Raw genomic sequence first — 20,778 nt, 5'->3', positions numbered from 1 at the left:
CACCTGAGACCCAATGGATTGGCTCTGCCTTCCCACCAGGTGCTCAATCACTGCTTCAAGCCCTGACTTAGCATTTCTGCTACACTTAGTGTTTTTATCTCACCAAATATCTCTCAATCAGTTCTCAATATTTTCAGCACAACAGCATATCTCTGCTCCTACGAGGCTGTCCTCTTTCCTTCAAAAAACCTTTTTCTTCTAACCTCTACTCAGCAATATTTTCAGGCCAATGCCAGTGCTGTACAGGCACTAAATCCTTCCCAATTCATTCATGAAAAGTTATAAGCTTACTTCTTAAAAGCTGCCTTTTGCACTTATCCTCAGAGTCTTTTTCTCCACAGTTTGTAAGTAGCGGATGAAATTCCTCTTGCAACATACCTCATCTCTCTCTTTATTCAGGTGTTCTTTTGTTTTCTTCTTTTTAACCTCCAAGCACCTATACTTCCCCAGATCTCCACAATCCCTTCTAACAACCCCTTCTAGTTCTTTTTTTTTTTTTTTTCTGTCAAATTTCAAACAAGCTCCTCTTAGCACCACTCCTTCAACCCAAGGCCATCTATAACATTGGGCCTTCTCCTTTTGCTTTCTACAGACACAAGAGAACAAGCTCCAGGAAAAAAAAAAAATATATATTGTTAATAAATATTGCAAGCATTTGAAGATGTTAGGATGCTTCTAGAGCAAGAGGAAGAAGAGCCATTGTGAAATACAGAGAAATCTAATACTGCAAAACATCTGCCATACTTTGTATTTTGTATGGACAATGCCATTTTCTTCAAAAAATGCTTTTTTCTGCATTGTGGGTTTTTTTTTTTTTTTTTTTTTCAGATTAAGCAAGAATGGAGTGCCAGGGCATGGCCTATCTGATATTTAGAAACCAGATGATTCAAATTTCCACTTCAAGTCTGACTTTCTACAGTTACATGCAAGCAGGTGACACAGCTTTCAAGCCACAGAGGGCTTCTTGATACCATGTAACAAGCAGCAGACATACAACAACCAAATTCAGAGCTAATAGGTCACTGCAAGAGAGCAGGACAGATGATAGGGTATCTACAGAGCCTGAGTTTGTTGAAGTAAATTTCATTATTTGAAAGATGTTTCAAGACTCAAAATCCAACTAAGCAGCTCTTGCTCTGTGTGCTTCCATTCCCCTTCAAACCACATTTGTGCATATCCTTCTTGTATCACTTGTTATTTGTCATAGAACTTAATAGGGTTTAAAGTCCATAAGCTTTTCTTAATCATTACTCGTGTTAATCTGCACACTTCCTAATTCTTCATCTGTTACCCATAAACATCTGATGCAGTTTAAGCAAATCTCCACCCTCTTCATTTGGAAAATCAGATGTAAAACAGTTAATATCTCTGCTGTTTAATATCTTAACCCTTAATCCACACCACAGTACCAACCCTTAAGGCAATCAGTTTTTTTTTTTTTTAACATTTCTTATTCAGCTTTACAACAACCAAGGACTATAGCAGCAGGTGAAATAGTTTACTTCAATCACATACCATTGCTTCTGACTACCTTTGCCTTTACTACTTACAAACCAGCCAAGAAAGCAAAATGAAGAAACAAAAAATTAGATTGATGTTGAAGCTAGAGATTGAGTGACAAGATCACTTTCTCTATGTTCCCAATATATTTTCTATATTCTTCAATATTTTCCCTTAACATTATCATCATTAGTTATCACTTTTCCTTATGCAGTTGCACATTGCCTCAGCCCACCATAATAACACCCAAACACAGAAGAGCACCCACAGCACCCACTGGTTCTCTTACCTGCACCTCAACTGCTCTCATCAGCCAGCTCAGCAGGTACCACCCGCCACTTCAGCTTCAAGTGTCCTTGCACAGTCTGCCACAGAAAGGCACAAGGTGTTTTTTATCCATCTTCTTTTGTCAGTGTGGCTCCTTGAAGTATTTCTTTCTCTGTCCCAGAGTCATTATGCCCACTATAGAAAGCTCATATGTTACATGGATAGAGCTCTGTCTGCAGCACAGAGGAAACAAGAGGCCGCTGCTCACTTCAGTCATGATGGCCTCCTGGGGAGATAAATAGCCTAGGCCGTGTCTGGGAGCAAGTGGAAAAGCTGAGTTTACACAGCCTTCAGGAGCAAGTCCATTAGATTTTTCACGTGAGGGCACAACAACCACCCTTTGCTTTTGGGAAGAGGCAAAGCAGGATCTATGTATGCAGAGCAGCAGTCCCCTCCATCTTACAGGGTGAGGCAGCTGCATTCAGCACATGCTAATTCTTTTCCCATGGCCCAAATCAGTACCACCTGAGGAAAAGGCGCCTATTACTGAGAATATGTAAGGTTTTCTCTAACAGCTTAGGCTGGATTTTTCACAGCACTTGTGGATTTTTTCTTAAAACCAGCAGATAAACGAGCCCAGCTGGTGCCAGCACTGAGGTTTCAGGCGCCCTTTCTCCCCTCCTTCGAACCTGAGGTGATTTGAGTTCCGGTCAGTGTGCACTGTGGGGCTACGTGGTTTACCTCAGCACAGGGCTTCAGGCTGGGTGTTTTAATCCCCTCCGAGGGGCTGTAGTGCTGATGCAGGGCAAGCCAATACTAAGGCCTGAGCTGGAGGATGCCCTGGGTGGGCCTGGCTGAGGCCACCCAGACCTGATGTTGACCCTGACATTGCCATGCTCGTACCTCACTGTCCATACCAGTCCCACAAGGCCTCAAAGTGAGTTCTGGCATGGGTGTGGGCCTGCAGGTGAGAGCAGCGAATGTATTTAACTTTAATCATTTTATTTTATTGTGGCTCTAAGAAATGATTCTTTGTAATACTTTAGAAGTTCAGTGAAATGTTATTGAGGGGACTCTACCTACACTGGTCAAGTACTGGTCATCTCACCAAGGCACACTTTCATGCCTTCATGATACAGATTTTTCTGCTCAACCGTCTTTGAAACTAGGAAGTTTTCTAACATCCCATTTGTCATCATTATAAGACAATATGAGCAGCTGTTGCAACATCACTGTTAAAAATGCTGAAGATGCTTCTTATACTGTCTTTGCATGTTTGGAAATAATTGCATTTTCCACACTCATCTCTTATTTGTGGTCCCCTAATACTGAAATGAATAAGTAGAAAAGAAAACATTAAAATTGTCTGGAATTGCAAGAAACACAGAGGTTCTTGATAAGAGAAGCGGTAAAAACCTACACACACAAATACAATCCCATCAATTCTCGACACAAGAAAGGAAATATTAATGCTGTTGGTTACAAATAGTTTTCCAGACTTATTACAGACAGAAACCACCTACATCCACACCACTGAAATTTGATTTCACTAACATCTGATCTGGTTGTTTGGACAGGATATGCCTGTACTGGAGGAGCAGTCTCACAATGATCTCCAATGACACCAATGGATCTACATGAAACTTCACTTTGTGAAGAAGCACAGCCTTCACATAATTCATCAAATCACAGGTAGCTGACAGATCTTAACAATGGCAATCATACAGCCAGACAGCCAAAGGGCTGACACCCCCCAAGCAAGCTAACACTAACCAGTAAGTAAGATGTATTATTTATCTCAGTACTTTCAGTCACTGTAACCATTTTTTTTTTTTTTAGTAGCTCTAATGATTTCCCATTCTACGTGTTTTGGGAAGGTTGTACTGATTATTAAATAATAAAAGAAACAGTGGCACTGCTGCCCCCTCTCCACAGTCTATCTCTTTGGAGAGGGAGAATTTGACTGGATTGAAATAATGAGAAGAGGTTGTGACCATTCCTGCCTCAGTTCACTGCAGTCCTTCCTGGCTTTAGATTCTGGTCACAAGCAACCCCTCAAGGGTGCCGGAAAGGTGTATTTCATCTGCACTTATTGAGCCTCCATAATTTTCTTGTGACCACAGTGATAAAGCTGTGATCACTGTCATCATGGGGTAATTACACATAGCTTGATACTTGCTGTGAGATGTCTAGTATTTGCAGAAGTAAAGAAAGGGTTTTCTTGGGATGACCAGATAGGTTAAAATAAGGCAAGTATTTTTTCTTTCTTCACAACATCAAGAAAAACAAAAACAATGGGACTCAACTCTAAATTTTGTAATGTGTCCCAACTGAATGACATTTTTATGGGTAAAGCTTACTTGTGGTAACAAAAGCCAATGTGATCAAGTGATCTGTGGCTAAGTAGGAAGGTAAGGAGCTTCACTGGTCAAGAGACAGTGCTAAATACTATAGAATATAATGACAAAAGTATGTTTGGGAAAAGGGCTGTACAGATTCAAGTCTGTGTCAAACCAAGGTCAGAATATACTGTAAAGCTCTCAGTTCAGTGGTACCACAGAGAACTTTTGGGAGCTCTTTCTACATTTATCTGCTTTCCAGAGAAGCTCAAGCATTGTGGCAAAGCCTCATACCATATTCATTTGCACTTACCACACCCCTGATCGCTGCTCCCACAGATTTAGATTTGGTGAATAGAAGACAGTTCAGTGGAGGGGGGAGTTCTCTCTTGGGTAGCAGGGGAGGATGCAACTGGGAATACAAAAGTCAAGGCTTGGAAAGCAATTTGTCTTCATGAAGTAGTAAATCAGTGAAAAAAACTATGGTGAACAAAGCAAGTAAATGTGTACTCTGTAGCAATAATGCACCTTATGACATCTGAGAAAGCAAAATAGATACGCCAGTCACACATAGAATGTGTAAGACAGATGATAGAGTTGAGCCAACAGGACACTGATTGCAGATGGAGAAAGGGAAAATTTAACCAAATACAGAGGGCAGAATAAATAATTTCACAGGTTTGTTATACATGTGTTATACATGTTATATACATTTGTTATACATGTTATACATATACATGTTATATATGAACAGGATGTATAAAATTTCATTGCAGCCTTCATTTACCTATTTGTGAAACAGAGGTTTCCAGTTCTTAAAGAGCTAGTTCTTAGGAACGATTCTGATATGAATAGTAATCAAGCAGAAAACAAGAAGAAATGAAGAAAACGTAGTTAATGCTGAACTCTGTTATAGAAGTTAAATGATGGCTTACTCTTGTAGCCATCATTCCTGTATTATTTAAGTGCTTCTATTTTGTGACTGAAAGTAGGGAAGAGTAACTCCCCGTGGTAGTTGGGTTTATTAACTCAAAGACCTCAGGAACAATTTGTGACAAAGCCAGCATGTGCATTAAGGCTTGCTTAGCTCCCAGGCAATGGGTTTTTTTTTGTTTTTTTTTTCAAGATTAGGTTTCTAAACCCAGTGAAGGAAACAAACCTGATACTTACCTTCCTGTTTCTCTCTACTTTTCATCCTTCTTTGGGAGTTTGCATTTCCCATGTACTCATATTGCTTGCACAGCAGCCTGCATTTTGTACAGTGGGGAGAGATCCAAACACTTCTTATAGTGTTGACAGTCTGTTAGTCAGATTGCCTCTTCAAATCAGAACTTTTAGAAATGTTATATCTTTATTGCTGATAAGACAGTCCTCTCCAGGACTGGGTCAGTGATGAAGGTGAGACATATCCTTGAGCTGCAAAATTAGTAAGCCTTAGATGTAGGAGTTAATGGATTAATTTTCATGTAAATCTCACTCATCTGTAACATTGTGGTGTTCACTAATAACATGTTATTGGGTTTCTCATGAGTAAATCATAATATTAGAGGGAGGTGAGGTATTTATTTCCCCAACACTCATTTTAACATTCCCCATACACATTCAGGCTTAGCACTCCTGCATGTACAAGGTTCCCACTCTACTGTTTGTCACCTGACTATACACAGTGGGGATTTTGATACAAATAGTGATGCTAAACAACACACATGTTTTAAATAGAGACATGTGCTCCCAACAGAGTTGCAGCTAGGAAACTGCAGAGAGCATGTTAACTGAATTTTTATAAGCACATATCTCAGCTGAACAAATAATACAAGGTCAGTTATCTACTCTTTCTGAATGCCCTCAGTCTTCTATGTTAACCACTTACTGCTCAAATCACTGCTGCAGTTTCAGCATCTGTGTGCACAGTAGCTCACTCTCTACTCATGTATCAGGCTGTAGCACTGTGATACATTCTGTATTAAAGTGAACTAAACAATTTAATGAAAGCATTTCTTCCCTGCAAAACATGACACATTTCATGAATTTGAAATAGTTTTAGCAAATTAATTGAAAAGAAAAAAGGAAATTATAAAAAACTGAAAGTCAGATAGTTAAAGAAACCTCCAATGTGCAGAAAAGTGGTAAAAGCCTGCAAATCTCCTGAAAAAATTAAGTCTGTATCCACAATTAACGGGGAAAAAGAAAGTACAAACCAGGTTATGTTTTTCAACCCAGCTCTTGTTTCTTGGTGTCCAATCTGTGATGATGTAACGCTTCAGTGTACAAGCTCAGTCCTGGGCCTCTCCTAATAGGAACTGCCAAATATGCCAAATAGTGGCAATTACGTGATAGCTATGTGATGTGGACCATTGCCCATTAGGGACACATCTTTGACAACCAAACTGATTTAACTCAGGAACTGACGATGGATTATACAGAGATTCCAAGTACAAAGGCCTCTGCCATTAAAACAGTTTAATCACTACTATAAACATAAATACAGATTGAAAATTCTGTCCACTTAGGATTGATTTAAAGGATAGAAAATACCTTGAACAACATGACTATTGGTTCAAGTCTGCAAAACTGGGGATCCTGATTTTTAATATTAGCGTAATATATGTGTATTTTTTTATATTAATATCCAATGGAAAATAATTAAACAGTTATTAAATGGGCAATATATTTACTTCTTGCCCTCTTTACTGAGGCTATTATTAAGTTATTAAGTTATAGATCTTTATTTTTTTTCCCACTTACCAAAAAACTTGAACATCCCAGCATTCAGCCATGAACTGCTGTACCAGTGTTCCTCACTGAATGATTTCTGAGTTTTCTAGTTGTCGCATATGTTTAATTTAATTACAATTAATGAGTTACAATTTACCCTAAGGGAAAACTAGCTTTTGTTGACAAAGTAGTGTTTAGTGAATGGCATTCAAATTCATGACCTAGACCTCAAATTAACAAGCTGTCCATTAAGAATGCATGAGTAGTTTTAAAGACTGCATTTATCTGTCATGGTGCTTTAAGTCCTCTGTGATATTTTAAAAAGGACATTCAAAACTGTGCAATATAATTAAAAAAAATCAAATGTTACTTTTGATAGCATTTCTTTCATTGCAAAATATTACTGAGTTATACTTGATTATATCCCATCAAAAGACTTTCAACTAACTCACAATGAATTAGGATCCTCCTCATTAAACCTTTTTCTGGTTATAATGCAGCATTCCTAAATTCTGATCACTAATTTCCTTCATGCAAGAAATAAAATCCTAGGACTTCAAAAAGGTAAATTATCAGGTACATGCTTTCTCATTACCTAAGCAGCAAGGAGGGGTGGGCTCAAAAAACGTTCAGATGAATAAAATTTTGCAGCTAAGTTAAGCAGACCATTAGGGTTACAATTAGTCTTTGGGAACTTTGATTCTATTTTCTGGATCACAAAAGTGTTTTCAGATTTTTTTTTTAGATGTTATCAGGGTGTAAAAATTAATAATACTAATTCCACTTCAAATGGAAAAATGTTTTAATGGTATATCAGTCTACAGAGGTCTGTGTGATCAGATAATTATGATCTTTATATGTTGAAATAAAGTAGATAGTCTACTTAGTGCTTAACTCTCATTTTGCTAACCAGTGCCTGGTGTCATTCAGATATTGTTTTATTATTTCAGAGCTGGTCAAAGTGACCTGTAGGAGCACTTAGCTTGGGGAAAGAAAACTTAGCTAGAGTTGAACAGTTATAAACACTACATCGAGGTCATTGAAATATAGACACATACGATTTAACAATAACTGCAGTCAATGCAAAATGGCTTGCCACGTATCAGTACAGTTCTAATTTTATTCTTCTAACCTAGCCAGCTTATACAGACAAATTTCTCAGAAACACGTTCCAGCTAGTGCTTGTGTTATTCAGTAATCACTCACCTACAAGAAGCAGAATTCTGCTGCTTCTACAACTTTTTCTCAGTCAGATACAGCAGTAAAATGCAACAGTAGGAATTATCTACAAACAGCCACATTCAAACTACTAATGTACTATGGCAAATTAATATATCAAAGAGCTGCTGATTTTGCCTGATTCTGCTGCATTTCCCTGAAAGAATATCTCACATCCTTCTGTTGGTGTTCTCTGTTATTTGATTGTTGGAAAAATGGAAGGATAAATGTTATCATGCAAATCCAGGCTCAAGATTGGAGGTACTGCATCACTTGGCACAGAGACTCAGCGTATTATTAATTTTAATTGTGTCTAAAGTGCATATGGTACTTCCAAAAGCAAACAGAGACAATGTCCCACCTGTATCTAACCTAAAGAAAACAGCTGAAAATTAAGGCCATGACACCTTTTGAGTCCTCTTAGTGAAACGGAAACTCTTTAGGATCTGCCTTTCTTGATTCTCATGCAAAACTATTTCACACACATCAGTACTTCATACTTTCCCTTTTTGCTTTTCTTCTTATGCACACTTTCAGACAAATCTAATTGCTCTGTAGCATCAGCCAAAAAGCTTCCAAAGGCTTCTCACAGGCACTGGATGATACAAACAAATGCAAGGCAGGACCTTCAGAGAGAGTCGTAGGAACAGCTGCATGAGGACATCTGGTGAGAGAACTCCCAGAATACGGATCACAGACACCTAGAGCTACAAGGCCAAGCTGCTTGCACAGAGCAGTCATGGAGCAGCATAATCACACTTCCAACAGCCTCATTCTTCCTGTGGCAACTTGCCTCCTGGAGTTCTCTTTTTTTATTCCCACTGCTTCAGTGTTTGAAGGAAGTAGTAGGGTAGTAGCTAGAGGTGCAGCAGTAGCACTCGTTGACTCAGTCTTGGAAGAGAAGGACTGCTGAATCCTTAAAGAGGGAACAGATTGAAGTGTTGAACAACAACAAATACAAAATAATAATAACTCAAGCTCTGGGACCCCTCTCTTTGTCTTTTTGGGTCACCAGATGAATAATCTCTTAGTTCAGGTAGGAACTGTTTCCATGAATAGAACTCCCTTAAATTTCTGTGTGATATGTACCTTGACGAGGTAACTTTCCTCTTTGAAAAGGGGTAAATCATAGCATTGATAGGTGGCAGTTGTACTAATCAGGAGATATGAGGTGTGATTAGGAACTTCTTTGATATCTGAAGAGGTCAAAGGTTATAGTCACCAATCTGCACCACTAAACATTCCTGGAGTTGTTGGAGTATTAGAATAGAACAATATTAATGTGGCCACAATGTAACAAATGAAAATATTTTTTCAGTACTCAATTGCCTATTCTGACTGAAACCTAAGATGTTTCATTTTGATATTGAAATGGCTGTGACATAGACTGTCTATCTTCCTTTAATAAAAACCTTACACTTTACAAGTCAGAGAGTAGGAAGACAAAAACCTGTCCCATAGTAAGCAACAAAAGTGGCACAAGGGCACATCCTACTTCGTTGAGCTGAGAATGGCTTTGCTGTTTTTTTCCACTTTTTAGAAGGATTAATGTTTATTGGATGACAGACACGTGTGTGCATGCTGGCTAGGGTAGGTGTGAGCAGGCATTGCAGGGAGGGGGCATGCTGTCATCTCTTCTCTCAGAGTGGTGTATGGGGTGAGCAGTGACCTTGCTACAGTTCACCATCTGGACAGAGTTTATCAGAGTCTGCACATGCAAGCAAACTATTCAGTCTGCATCCAAGTTATTTCCAGAATACAGTCATAGTAGATGTACATCTGACACAGCATGCTTGGTTATGCTAGGTGTAAAGTTGATCCCTTATTTTCAGAAAAGAAAATCTGCTTTGGGATCTTTTCACTAGTATTAAAGTTCCTTTCAAACTGATTACTTTTAAAAACAGTTCTACAACTTAAAAATAATTTCTCACAAAACATATACAACTAGAACTTTCCAAAGAAGACACGTAATTTGAAATGCTTCCATTTTTCAAGTGGTGAACTTAAGGTACTGACCATATTTACGTATAAATATCCATATATTTTTCTTTATCTTGAAATTACAGATAAAGAGCATTAACTGTAAGCTTTAGATGATACAATTTAAGGCAATGATGGATGAACATAGTAAAAAAACTGAGGCACTTGTGAATAATATGGCAAAGCATAAGCCCTTAGGAGTGGGATACAGATCTAACCGTATGTAAACTGCCAAGAACTTGTTTCTGTCTGTGTAAATGGCAAGTAGTAATAACACAGGTAAATGGAGTTACAGCCATCCAGGACTAACTGGAAAAGAGCCAGGCAAGAAACTAGACAAAAATATGATGCACAGCCTCCAGGAATTTGTGTTCAGCAAATTCTGAGTTGGGATATATAAGATCTTTCCCATCTTTTTAACAGGTGAATAACTCAGATTTATAAGTGCTTTGCACGGCAAATACACGGTTTGTTTCAAATATTACAGATTACTTGGTAAAGGAAGTTGGGGGAACAAAGTTCCATCAGTTCACTCATACTTATGTAATCTTGGAGAACTATAAATTAAAAAAGCAGTACAGAAATTGTTCAGCATGAATTTAATGATCAGTGAGAATGCATTTTGTTTTATGCTTATAAATGTACAAAGCTGCACTCTAGTTGAGAATCATTCCAAGAAAGCTTGGGTTAACTGTTCTATCTAGATATCCACTCAGAATCTCAAAGTGTCTGAATGGGAGCCCTTTGCTATTTAGATAGTGAGAGATAAGATTTCTTCTTTAAATATTAGCTGTCAAACTGTGTTATGTCTTATTATGTTTCATCAGATTGGCACTCAGCATGATGAGGTTTAACAGCACATGCTGATAACACACAAATAATGTAACATAACTTAGGAATAAAATTAAAGGGCAACAGACTATTTTCAGCTCAGATACCTGCTTATCACTGTTTTGAGAGAGAACACAATTCAGCCACAACAGGAAATGTAATTCATGTTCACAAAACTGGCAAATTCTTCTTTTCACAAGATAGCTAAATTAGAACAGCAGCTGTGCTGACTGCAGTGGGGTTTGTGACTATTTTCAGTCGCTGTAATATTTGCACAGTTCTTTCAAGGTTTGTATGTTTTGTAGTTCCCAGCAGAAAAAAATCTGAGACGTATCCTTTAGGTTACATGCTTTAGATGAGTACATAAGGCACATGTGTTCTGTTTCCTGTACAAATAAGATCAGCTTGAGAAGCAGCAAAGGATGTTTCTAAACAGTTCAACCAGCCTACCAAATCTTTCTCTTATTAAACATGCTGAGTTCATTCTGTGCATCACAGATTATATATCTTTAAATCCCTTTCATCAAGAAGAAAGGTTAGCACTCCACTTTTTGAAAGTAAAAAAAACCAGAGACTGCTGATGTTAGTAGGTTACCAAAGTTGGTGCTCAAATTCTTTCACCTGAACTTGAGTTCCAGATTTATAAGAACTCAGCTGTGCTCACTTTTTAGTACACTACTTCCATGCAAAGTTTTTTTTCCTCCTAATTTTTATTGTTAATGTATTAACTTCAGATAATTTTTTATCTCCCTCACTTTCTGCTCTAAACCTCAATTATAGGTTGTATTCCAGCAGATAATTTTTTTTGTGCGTGGCTGGGAATTAAAACACTGACCTTTGGTAGACTTTTTTTTTCCTTGGTGCTTTTTCCGACTGCCTCCTCTGTACCTGACAAATGAGGCAGCGAGATCCCTCCATATTCTGTTTGGGTCTATTGGCTGAGGAACTCTTGGTCATCCTACCTGCCTGACGTCTAGGATCATGATGAATTGTCTCCAACTCTAGTCTCAGATTGTTTTTTAACATTTAATTTAGTTTCTTCCTGTGCTTGGATGAACATGGCCATGTTATGGATTTCTGCTCTAATGTACACCAGCAGGTTGGAAGAACAAGCCTCAGCAAGCTGTGGAAATAAGAGAGGCTGGATCAATAGTCAAGGTCATGACCCTGGCTCTGATTCTGTACACTGTCCTGAGATTTTCTACCCTTAAAAGCCTCCGACTGCTTCTAATGTGGAGCTGAGTGCATATTGAGAGAGAAATTCTTAACTATCACCCCTCCAAAAATGGTAGGTGCAGCTCGATCCTCTTGCCTTCTGCATTGTGCATGCAGAGCTGATGAGGAATGTGCCTCTCTGCATTTGGTCTAAGAAAATTTGCTGTAAATGTCTCAGGAAACCTTTGTGAAAAAGAGGTAGGAGATGGCAAATTTTGCCATCTAGTGCTGTGAAAGCACTCATTCATTAAAAGACATTCATACTCTGCTAGAGACAATGCAGATAGATAGCATCTGTAATATCCCCTTTTAATGAAGATGTGATTATTATATAGGCTAAAAAGCAAAAAGATTAATTTTAAAAGCATAACTTGATTATAACAAGTTGAAAATGCTGCCATAAAGTGTTATGATAAAGGAATAAAGATGCTAAGTCATTTTTTGAGCATGCCTTTGTTCTGCAGATAGAGCTTTGTGTCTTCAAATATATGACTGTAATGCAACAAGGCACATTTCTGAATGGGTAGTAATTTTCCACGGCAGGATACAGCCATGCTGAGATTTAGTGCTAAAAAAAAAGAAAAAAAGAAAGAAAAAAAAATGATTGCAAAGGTATTCAATGTTTCAATGCTTCCCCCTCTTCTTCAATCCTTGATACAGATAAATTGTCATATTTGTTAAAATCCAGCCCAAATGATGTGTGGTCAATACAATAAACAATTCAGTCTCCAGTGGAGACGAGAATTTCTCAGATAAAGAAGCAACATTTTTGTTGTTTCTGCAAAAGAGTGAAAAAATCACTTGGTCCCTCTTTGTGACTTCTACTTAACAGAACACAAAGCTGCATACTGCTACTGAGCAAGAGAGCTGAAGGTCAGTCAGGAAATTCAGCTTGTTGCATCACACTGTTTTGATCTGAATCTGATCACATGCTCTGCAGCAGGATGGCTGCAGAGAACTGCAATGAATATTACAAGGAAAAGAAGGCAGTGTTTAGAAAGGTTTCCCATGATAGCTAAAAATTGTTTATAAGTACAATTAGCCTCTTAATTAAAGGAACAGGAATTTGTAGTATTTCACATGGTGAAGAGTGTGCACAATGTGAGAAAGAGGAAGTTATGTGAGCTTTATGAATTGACAGAGTAAGGTTGTCCAGAAGTATTTAGGTGCCTCATGGGATCTTCAGTCAATGCAAATTAGATAAGTAGTGGTTTTGAAATATCTCACTCTATGTCTATTGCATGTTGAAGTGCCAGATCACTTATAATAGTTACAGAGGCCTGTTGCCCACTAAAAAAGAAGACTAAAGGACTTTTGCTTTAACCTCTGTAAATGGTTTTGGTTCCAAACTCTAGCTGTGAATTTATATGAAGAGTAAGCAGACTCCTCCCTTGTATGAAAATATGTACCTGATGATAGGACCACCACTGTAAGCTGGTGGTAAATGAGAACCTGAAATTTTACTTGCCATCTGCAGGAACAATATGCAGTAATATTCCATTAAATATGATAGTACAGAATTATGAGATATGGCTGAGGGGAGAAAGCAAGAAGAATCACTTGATCTTGAAAGAAATAAAGGCTTATTGTTATAAAGGGTACCAAATTCTACACTGTTTAGAATAGATAAGCAGGAAACAGAATACAGTCTGTAGCATTATAGCAGGATATAGAGACATAGGTATAACACTGTTACTGCTGTGGGGTTAGAGTTGCTTTTCCATTACATCCCATTTTACTGGTCCATCAGGAGGAAGGGCTTAGTAACCTAATAGATATGATTAGTGGAGGTACAGAGGAAATTGTTTACATGGCTGTGCTCCACACTGTGTTGGTCCACACTTAGTACATAGATCCATGATTGTGCAAAATCATGATTCAGTATACAAAAATATCATGTTTTCATATTTATTATATAATAATAAGAGGATGTTTAGGGATCTAAGAATTATTACTGAAAAGCCAAAGATAAATGCATCTGTTTTGAGTGCTGTCTAGCTAGGATTTTTGTGAAAAGCAATCTGCCATTATCTGCCACTCTTGAAAATTTGAAAATCTCTGCAGATTTTATTGAGGCAGCATCTATTGAGTCTGCTCATAGAGTTTTCAAACTAACGTCATGTAGATGTAGATTTTATTCGTAATAAATAGCTCTTCTTATTCTGATGAACAAGTGTCAGAGAGAAAAATTAGGATTTCCTAAATTTTTTCTAAGTGAACAGAAATGTGTGAAAATGTCAGAAGTGACTGATAGAACCTGGCCTACTCATTACAGAAACTGTTTCAGAATATTATCTGATGTCCCAAAATGTTTTGTACTTTCATAGCAAGAAAAGATTCTGCAGGAGTCTCCCTTAAAATTTTGGGGTTATAAGAGGGTAGGGAATATGAACTACATATTGTCATGTAACCCTATGATTTCCAACCCTCCCTGGCTCCTCTGTGGGTTTTTTTTTTTTTTTTCAGGCCTATTTCAGAATCCCAGCAGACACTGTGTGTTCCCTTTTCCCATCTCATTTCCCATCATCCACACTCAGCTGTAATGGGTGATTGCTCCCAGTGTACCACCATTCACATTTCCAATTCACATTTCCAGATGGTTAACCAAGAGAGGCAAAACACAGTCCACATACAACCCATTTGTCAGTCTCTGAGTTCAGCTGGAATCAAATCTGGCTGCCACTGGCTATCCAGGAACATTTGAGTGGGTTTGAGACCTTACCCTCTTGAGTGAGAATGGCAACAGTCTCCAATACTGTCACTGCTGGTATCAGTGTCATCTCAGAACCAAGCTTTTCCTCTCCTACACTATTTCCTGAAGTAATGGTTAAGAGGAGAGCTCAAGAATGTGTCCATTCTAGGAACAGAAGGCCTCATTCTAGCATCTGTTTCTGCCTATTAAATGCCTCATTTTTGTGCTTCCTCTTTCTGTCTGATGAGACATTGTGTCCTATTAAACCCATCTACTTTTCTTTTTTGCTCACTCCTTCAGAAAGTGATACTTGCTTTTTGATTTCACAAGCTCTTTCCCAACACTTCTACACACAATGCAGAATTCTGTTCTCCCCTAAGATGTATTTCCCTCTGCTCTGTATTTTTTGTACTAGTTCAGCACGTGAAAATACATGGGGGAACCTGTGTGCTGTGCCTCAAATTAAAAAAAAAAAAAAAAAGCAAAAATCATCAGCAGAAACCCAAACTCTCACAACTGGCCACTTCTATCCTCTAACATACTGTGCATGGGAGACAAAATACAAAAATCCTCGTAACTATGCCCTTTTATAGCTAGCAATGTAAAAGGTATGGTCTTTCTTCTTTTTCACTACTCATAATCTAATCTCTATTTTCCAAGAAAATGTTGAGAAACATGATTTTAGTAATAGACTATTAATCAGAAAATATCTTCCAAGTCAAAAAGAAAGAACAGTTACTTTTCTTGGTATTGTGAATTTTTTTTTCTTTATCCTTGTTTCACCACTTTCTGCCTTTTGCTTATGGCCCCAGTGAAATGAACGCAACTTACCAACCAGAGCTCACTTCCACTTCTTTCCCATCTGATTACAGATTAAATAATCAAAGATATCATGAGATTAACTCTTCTGTCAGATGCATACTTTCTGGATGTTGCAAACATACATATATAACATGCAAGGATGGGTCAGACTTTCAAACCACAATTCTTTTTAGATGTTAGCAGTACCTCAGCATCTTAATTAACCTTTCTACTCCTGTGGTCCCTATATGATGGATTCCTGCACACATTGCCTGTAAGCAGAGGAAATACTGAGAAACAGCTTCTTTAAAGAATGTTAGCAACTTTCATTTTCATCAGCTTCTGAAAGGATGGGGTATCATAAATATATAAAAAAAATGCAGTTAGATATAAGGCATCAAGCCATCAAACTGAGTAAATTCTTGCTTACGATAGCAAAAGAAATGTTCATGTGTATTTGATACTGTGCTTCAGTCAAAATAATGGTGAATTTTTTACGTCTGGTTCTGGGCACGAGACTTGGATCAGACTCACACAAAGAGGATTGTTTGCACTCTGTTTCTTGTTCAAGCACTCCTTCACTTCAACTTTGATTGCATGCAACTTCCCTGCCACTCCACAAACCAAAATGATATGAGGATAATCATAGGCGCCTCTCATCTTGTAGAAGTAAGGTATATAGAGAAAAAGTCTTCTAGCGAGACCTTATCCCTTGTCTCACACTGACACACGGGACTATGGCTGTGAAGGATCAATGTAGCAGTGTACTGAAAGGTCAGTTTTCAGGATTTCCTGAGTATTTAAGGATTCAGCATAAATTTTGTCCAGACTGCTGAACAAAGCCAACTTGTATAAAAACATTCTGAAATAGAAAGTTGGACTCTTTTCATCAACTTCCCAGACTTCAATGTGAAAAGCCAAAGAAGAAATAAACATTTCCAAAAATTTCTGATATATGTTCAAAAATACTGTTGGACAGAAGGATCAACTTTAAGTAGCTCTCAGTCTTACCAGCCGTTAATTTCAACTTGTATTCTGCCCGAAATGGTAATCTAATAAATATAGGTATGGAATTATTTGAAGATAGAAGAGATCTACCTTCAGAAGCATCACATTTTCAGAAGTTCTTAAAGTGACCTTAGTCTTTCCCAAGCTGTTTTTGCCTCCTTTCATTCTTTCCTTCCTTCTTTCACTTACTCCCCAGAAACCCACATACACACAGAACAGACAGAAGAGATGTTTGTGAAAACTGAAGTTTCTGCAATCAAACATACAACATTTACTATGGCTTTTATCAAAGATTTCAATTCCCCCATCTTAAGGAAAATGACCCTTTTATTTTGTTGTGGACATAAAATTATGGCCCAGGGAAAATTGGAAGCATTTTTGTTGAGGGAAATCAATTTTCTCACTGCCATATATGATCAACATGTCACAGCCATCACCTAGATAATAATAGTAAAGTAGAAGTAAAATGGCTGGTAATACTGGCTTCAGGAAAAAAAAAAAAAGAAAAGCAAGATAACACCTTTTCTCCCAAACATGTTTGCAATAAAAACAGAAGAGAGAACGCAAAGGTTTCTCCTGTGATCATAGTCTTTCAGAACAAGAGTGTTTTATTCTGTATATTGATAGTCTGAAGTGTTGATGAAGCCCATGAGAAATTTGGTCTTCCTGGAAAATAGTCAGCGCTTTGTGTAAACTGTGCTGGGTCCTTTTCAATCAGCTTGTTAATGGGTAGCTAATAGTAAGGAGATGTGACCAGCCTGAGATTACCCAGGAGTATGTTTACATAGAAGCAGCACTGAGAGCACAGAAGCATCTTCTTAATTTGGATACTACAAACAAAGGAAACATCAAATCTGACCTTGCTGGGGGAAAGTTAATGGCTTCTACTCATCCTCCTCCTGCCACTTAGCATCTTTTGCGCCCCACCTTGGGAAGCTTCCCGGCAGGAGTGTGCATTAGCAGAACTCTACCCTTACAAAACCCTGGCCTAGACAAGGGGAACACATTACAAGTGATTAAATGATCTTTTGATGTTCACTTTAACAGACAGAGTATGTCACCCTATCATGCACATCTCCAATGATGCCATAGCTATATGAAGAATGTAAATCAGATCTGTTAAACAAGAGGGAACTGGTTCATTCTTAAGGTTAAAATTTAAATAGCTCCTAGTAAAATAAAATAAAATAAAAACTGAAAACGCTAAGGACTTCAATGCTGACAATAAGTATAGATATCAGCTCTAATCTTATTTCAGCAAAGAAATATGAACGTGGAAGAACAATTCCAAGCCTGGTAGTAACTGCTAGCAACTATCTTACAGGGAGTAGAATGGTCTTCTTGCCCAGCTCTCCTGTCTCTTTTGTACTTTGAACTTTACAAAAATTTGAACGATTGAATGGTGTCGCTCATATCTTCTTGCAAGAATGGCAGTGGTCTTATGGAACAAGCTGAAAAAATTGTAAAATAATGTTTGCTTCAAGGCACAGTTTCTGCCTTTAATATTTACTTGAAAAATAGAATGAAATTTGAACATGACTTTATTTCTTCAAAGTATAGCAAAAATGGTCAAGCTGGCTTCTTTCATGTATTATAAAAATCAATTAATCATCTCTGGAAATTAAATGCTTCCTTGGTTAGTTAAGACAGACATGTTCAGATAGCAGCAAAAAACAGTAATCTTATAATATAATTATATTATATATATTATTGTATAACTTACTGGGATTTTTAATCCTTGATATTGTAGTGTGAGGTATCTGAGAAGTCAGAATACACATATTACTGATGAGAATGACAGATGACAACCACTATTAACAAATTCAATCACAAAAGAACTATCACTTCATTTTTTGCAGCAGTACTGAGGCTTCCACTAATATGAGAAGCAGAAATAGAAAAACACTGCAAAAAAAACCTCCTTGTTCTTCTTTTATAAGTGGAGATGATGATTGTTTTTGTGTTTAAACTAGGCTACCATGGTATAAAACAAGCTTGTGCTCCATCTACAGAGCACTTTGTAGTAACAAGGCCCCATTCACAAGCATGCAAAAATGTTTATGTACTGGTAGTCACATTTTTTACCAGTGTGCACAGGGCAAAGAATATGTTTACATTTTTGCAGGAGAGTCCACTATGCCCTCAGTTTTACAAAAGAGTTTAAGATTAAAAACAGTGTGATTACTAATATACTTAAAATCGAGCATCTGATTTATAAGGCAAGGATTTTGGAAGATATAACGTAAAGTTAGGTGCCTATGTGTACATACATATATGCAAAGCCAGTAAAAACCTAAAGCAACCCAAACTACATTTATTTGTCAAAACAAATTTCACTGTAATAATTGATGAAGGTTAAACATCAAATTTTCTAATGCTGTCTGATCAGTCTGAGTATATGCGATGCCATGATATGCTTCAAATTTAAATACAGTCTATAAATGTATTTCTGAGGAATAAAATGTGTAACAGAAATGTACAAAGAATACAGTGAAGACCTTTCAAATCCTTTTTTTAGCCTACTATCCATTATTTAGCACTTCATTCTTTTGAAAGAATCCTGCAGAGCTATATCCTCTCTGAAGCACAACCTTGAAACAAAGTGTTTTTAGACATGCACAGAAAGCATTAGTGTGGCTTTCATTGCAAAATGACACCTGTACACTCGTATGTCCAGATCCCTGAAGTCATACTTCAGAGTATAGACTTATTCATTCAAAAACACTTCATCTGATTTATATCAAAGTCCCTGCTTCTGGCTACACAGACTGAGTAAATGTCCAGCTCAGACAGCAAACACTGTTGTCTTGAAATCATTCATTCTGGTGTACTATCACACATTTATCATTATGGCGTTTCATACGCACATGCCCATAAATATTTGGTTTTGGTTGTAAGCAGACCTGAGTCTCATGGAAAGCTGACCTGCGAGTAAGTAAGAGGTAAAGCTTATCTATGGCCTTGGAGAAAAGGAGATAAAAACGAAGGGAAAGTTTGAGCAGTGTGAGTAAAACTTTTTTTTTAAGTTAAATTAAGTAAATGATTTGTAGTCAGTTATTAACTTCACATGGTTAATGCTGCTATTTGGTCTAGAAAGGTTATCTGCTGCTGCATTTCTTAACATTTTCATAATGTTATCAAGAATTAAAAAGGGAACATTTATCAAATGTTCATTGTCTGTGAGTCAGAACAAAGAGCAACCACACAGTTGTGATAGTGCCCAAGCTGTCAATTAAAAGCAAGTCCAAATACCCTGGAGGTATTTGTTTTGGATGATGCATTCTTTGTCATGTAAAAATATAACTTTTCAAAGTACACGTGTTACTGATTAAATGTTAAAGTTGGAAAATCTTATTTCCTTCTAATTATTCCTAAAGCCCTATGTAAAAGATAGAGAAAGATAATCAATGGGATGATCCAGATAAAAAAAGGCCTTAAAATGAAGAGAAATCAAAGGGCCCAATCCTCCAAATCCTTCTATGATTAGTCTTTAATCTGCAGTGAGATTGCTCATGTGAAACAGAATTTACAGGATCAGATCTTAAATTTCCCAACAGCAATTTTCCTAAGAAAAGAAATGAATTAGAAAAAATCCAGACCTATTGTCTCATTGTGTCTGGGAATGCCAGAGCAACAGTGGTGGCAGCCAACAGATCTAAAAGACTTGGTAGGATTTCGGTAGGTTTCAGTAGGATGAGCTAGCACTAACCCTCAGTGTAGTGAGTGGAAAACTTAGTTACAGCAGTTTAAGTTAGATCCCTGGTAGACCAAGCAAGTGAACCCACACAAGTGACTATGCTAAAGGCAGCCAAGAAGCTAAGATTCCCAAAACCTTCCTCTGCCCTGAACAGCATAGCTTCAAAATAATTTAAAAAATGGAGCAACTCTTGCTCAAAATATGGTAACAACCAACTCTGCTCCTTTTTTCTGACATTTCCAGCAATGATGCGCATAAACAAGTTTCTTCTGTTTCTTCTGTAGGCTGTCATTACTGCCAGGGCAGTATGGAGTGGCTTGGAGCTAAGACGTTGTGATCTGAGTTACATTTGAAAAATTAATATTATGTGGAGACTATTCTCAGACACAGCAGCATGGAAGTTAGAAAATGGAGAGACTTGGAAAAAAAATGTATCAAAACAGCCTCAACTACAGCCAGATCTGTGTTGGGTTCCACTCCAAGCATTTCCTTCTGCATTCAGTTCCAGCCTGCAT

This window comes from Cyrtonyx montezumae, unplaced genomic scaffold, assembly GCF_038088225.1.
Source record: "Cyrtonyx montezumae isolate F1298 unplaced genomic scaffold, pur_monq_1.0 scaffold_17, whole genome shotgun sequence".
NCBI lineage: Eukaryota > Metazoa > Chordata > Aves > Galliformes > Odontophoridae > Cyrtonyx > Cyrtonyx montezumae.
This window is presented reverse-complemented; position numbering follows the sequence as displayed.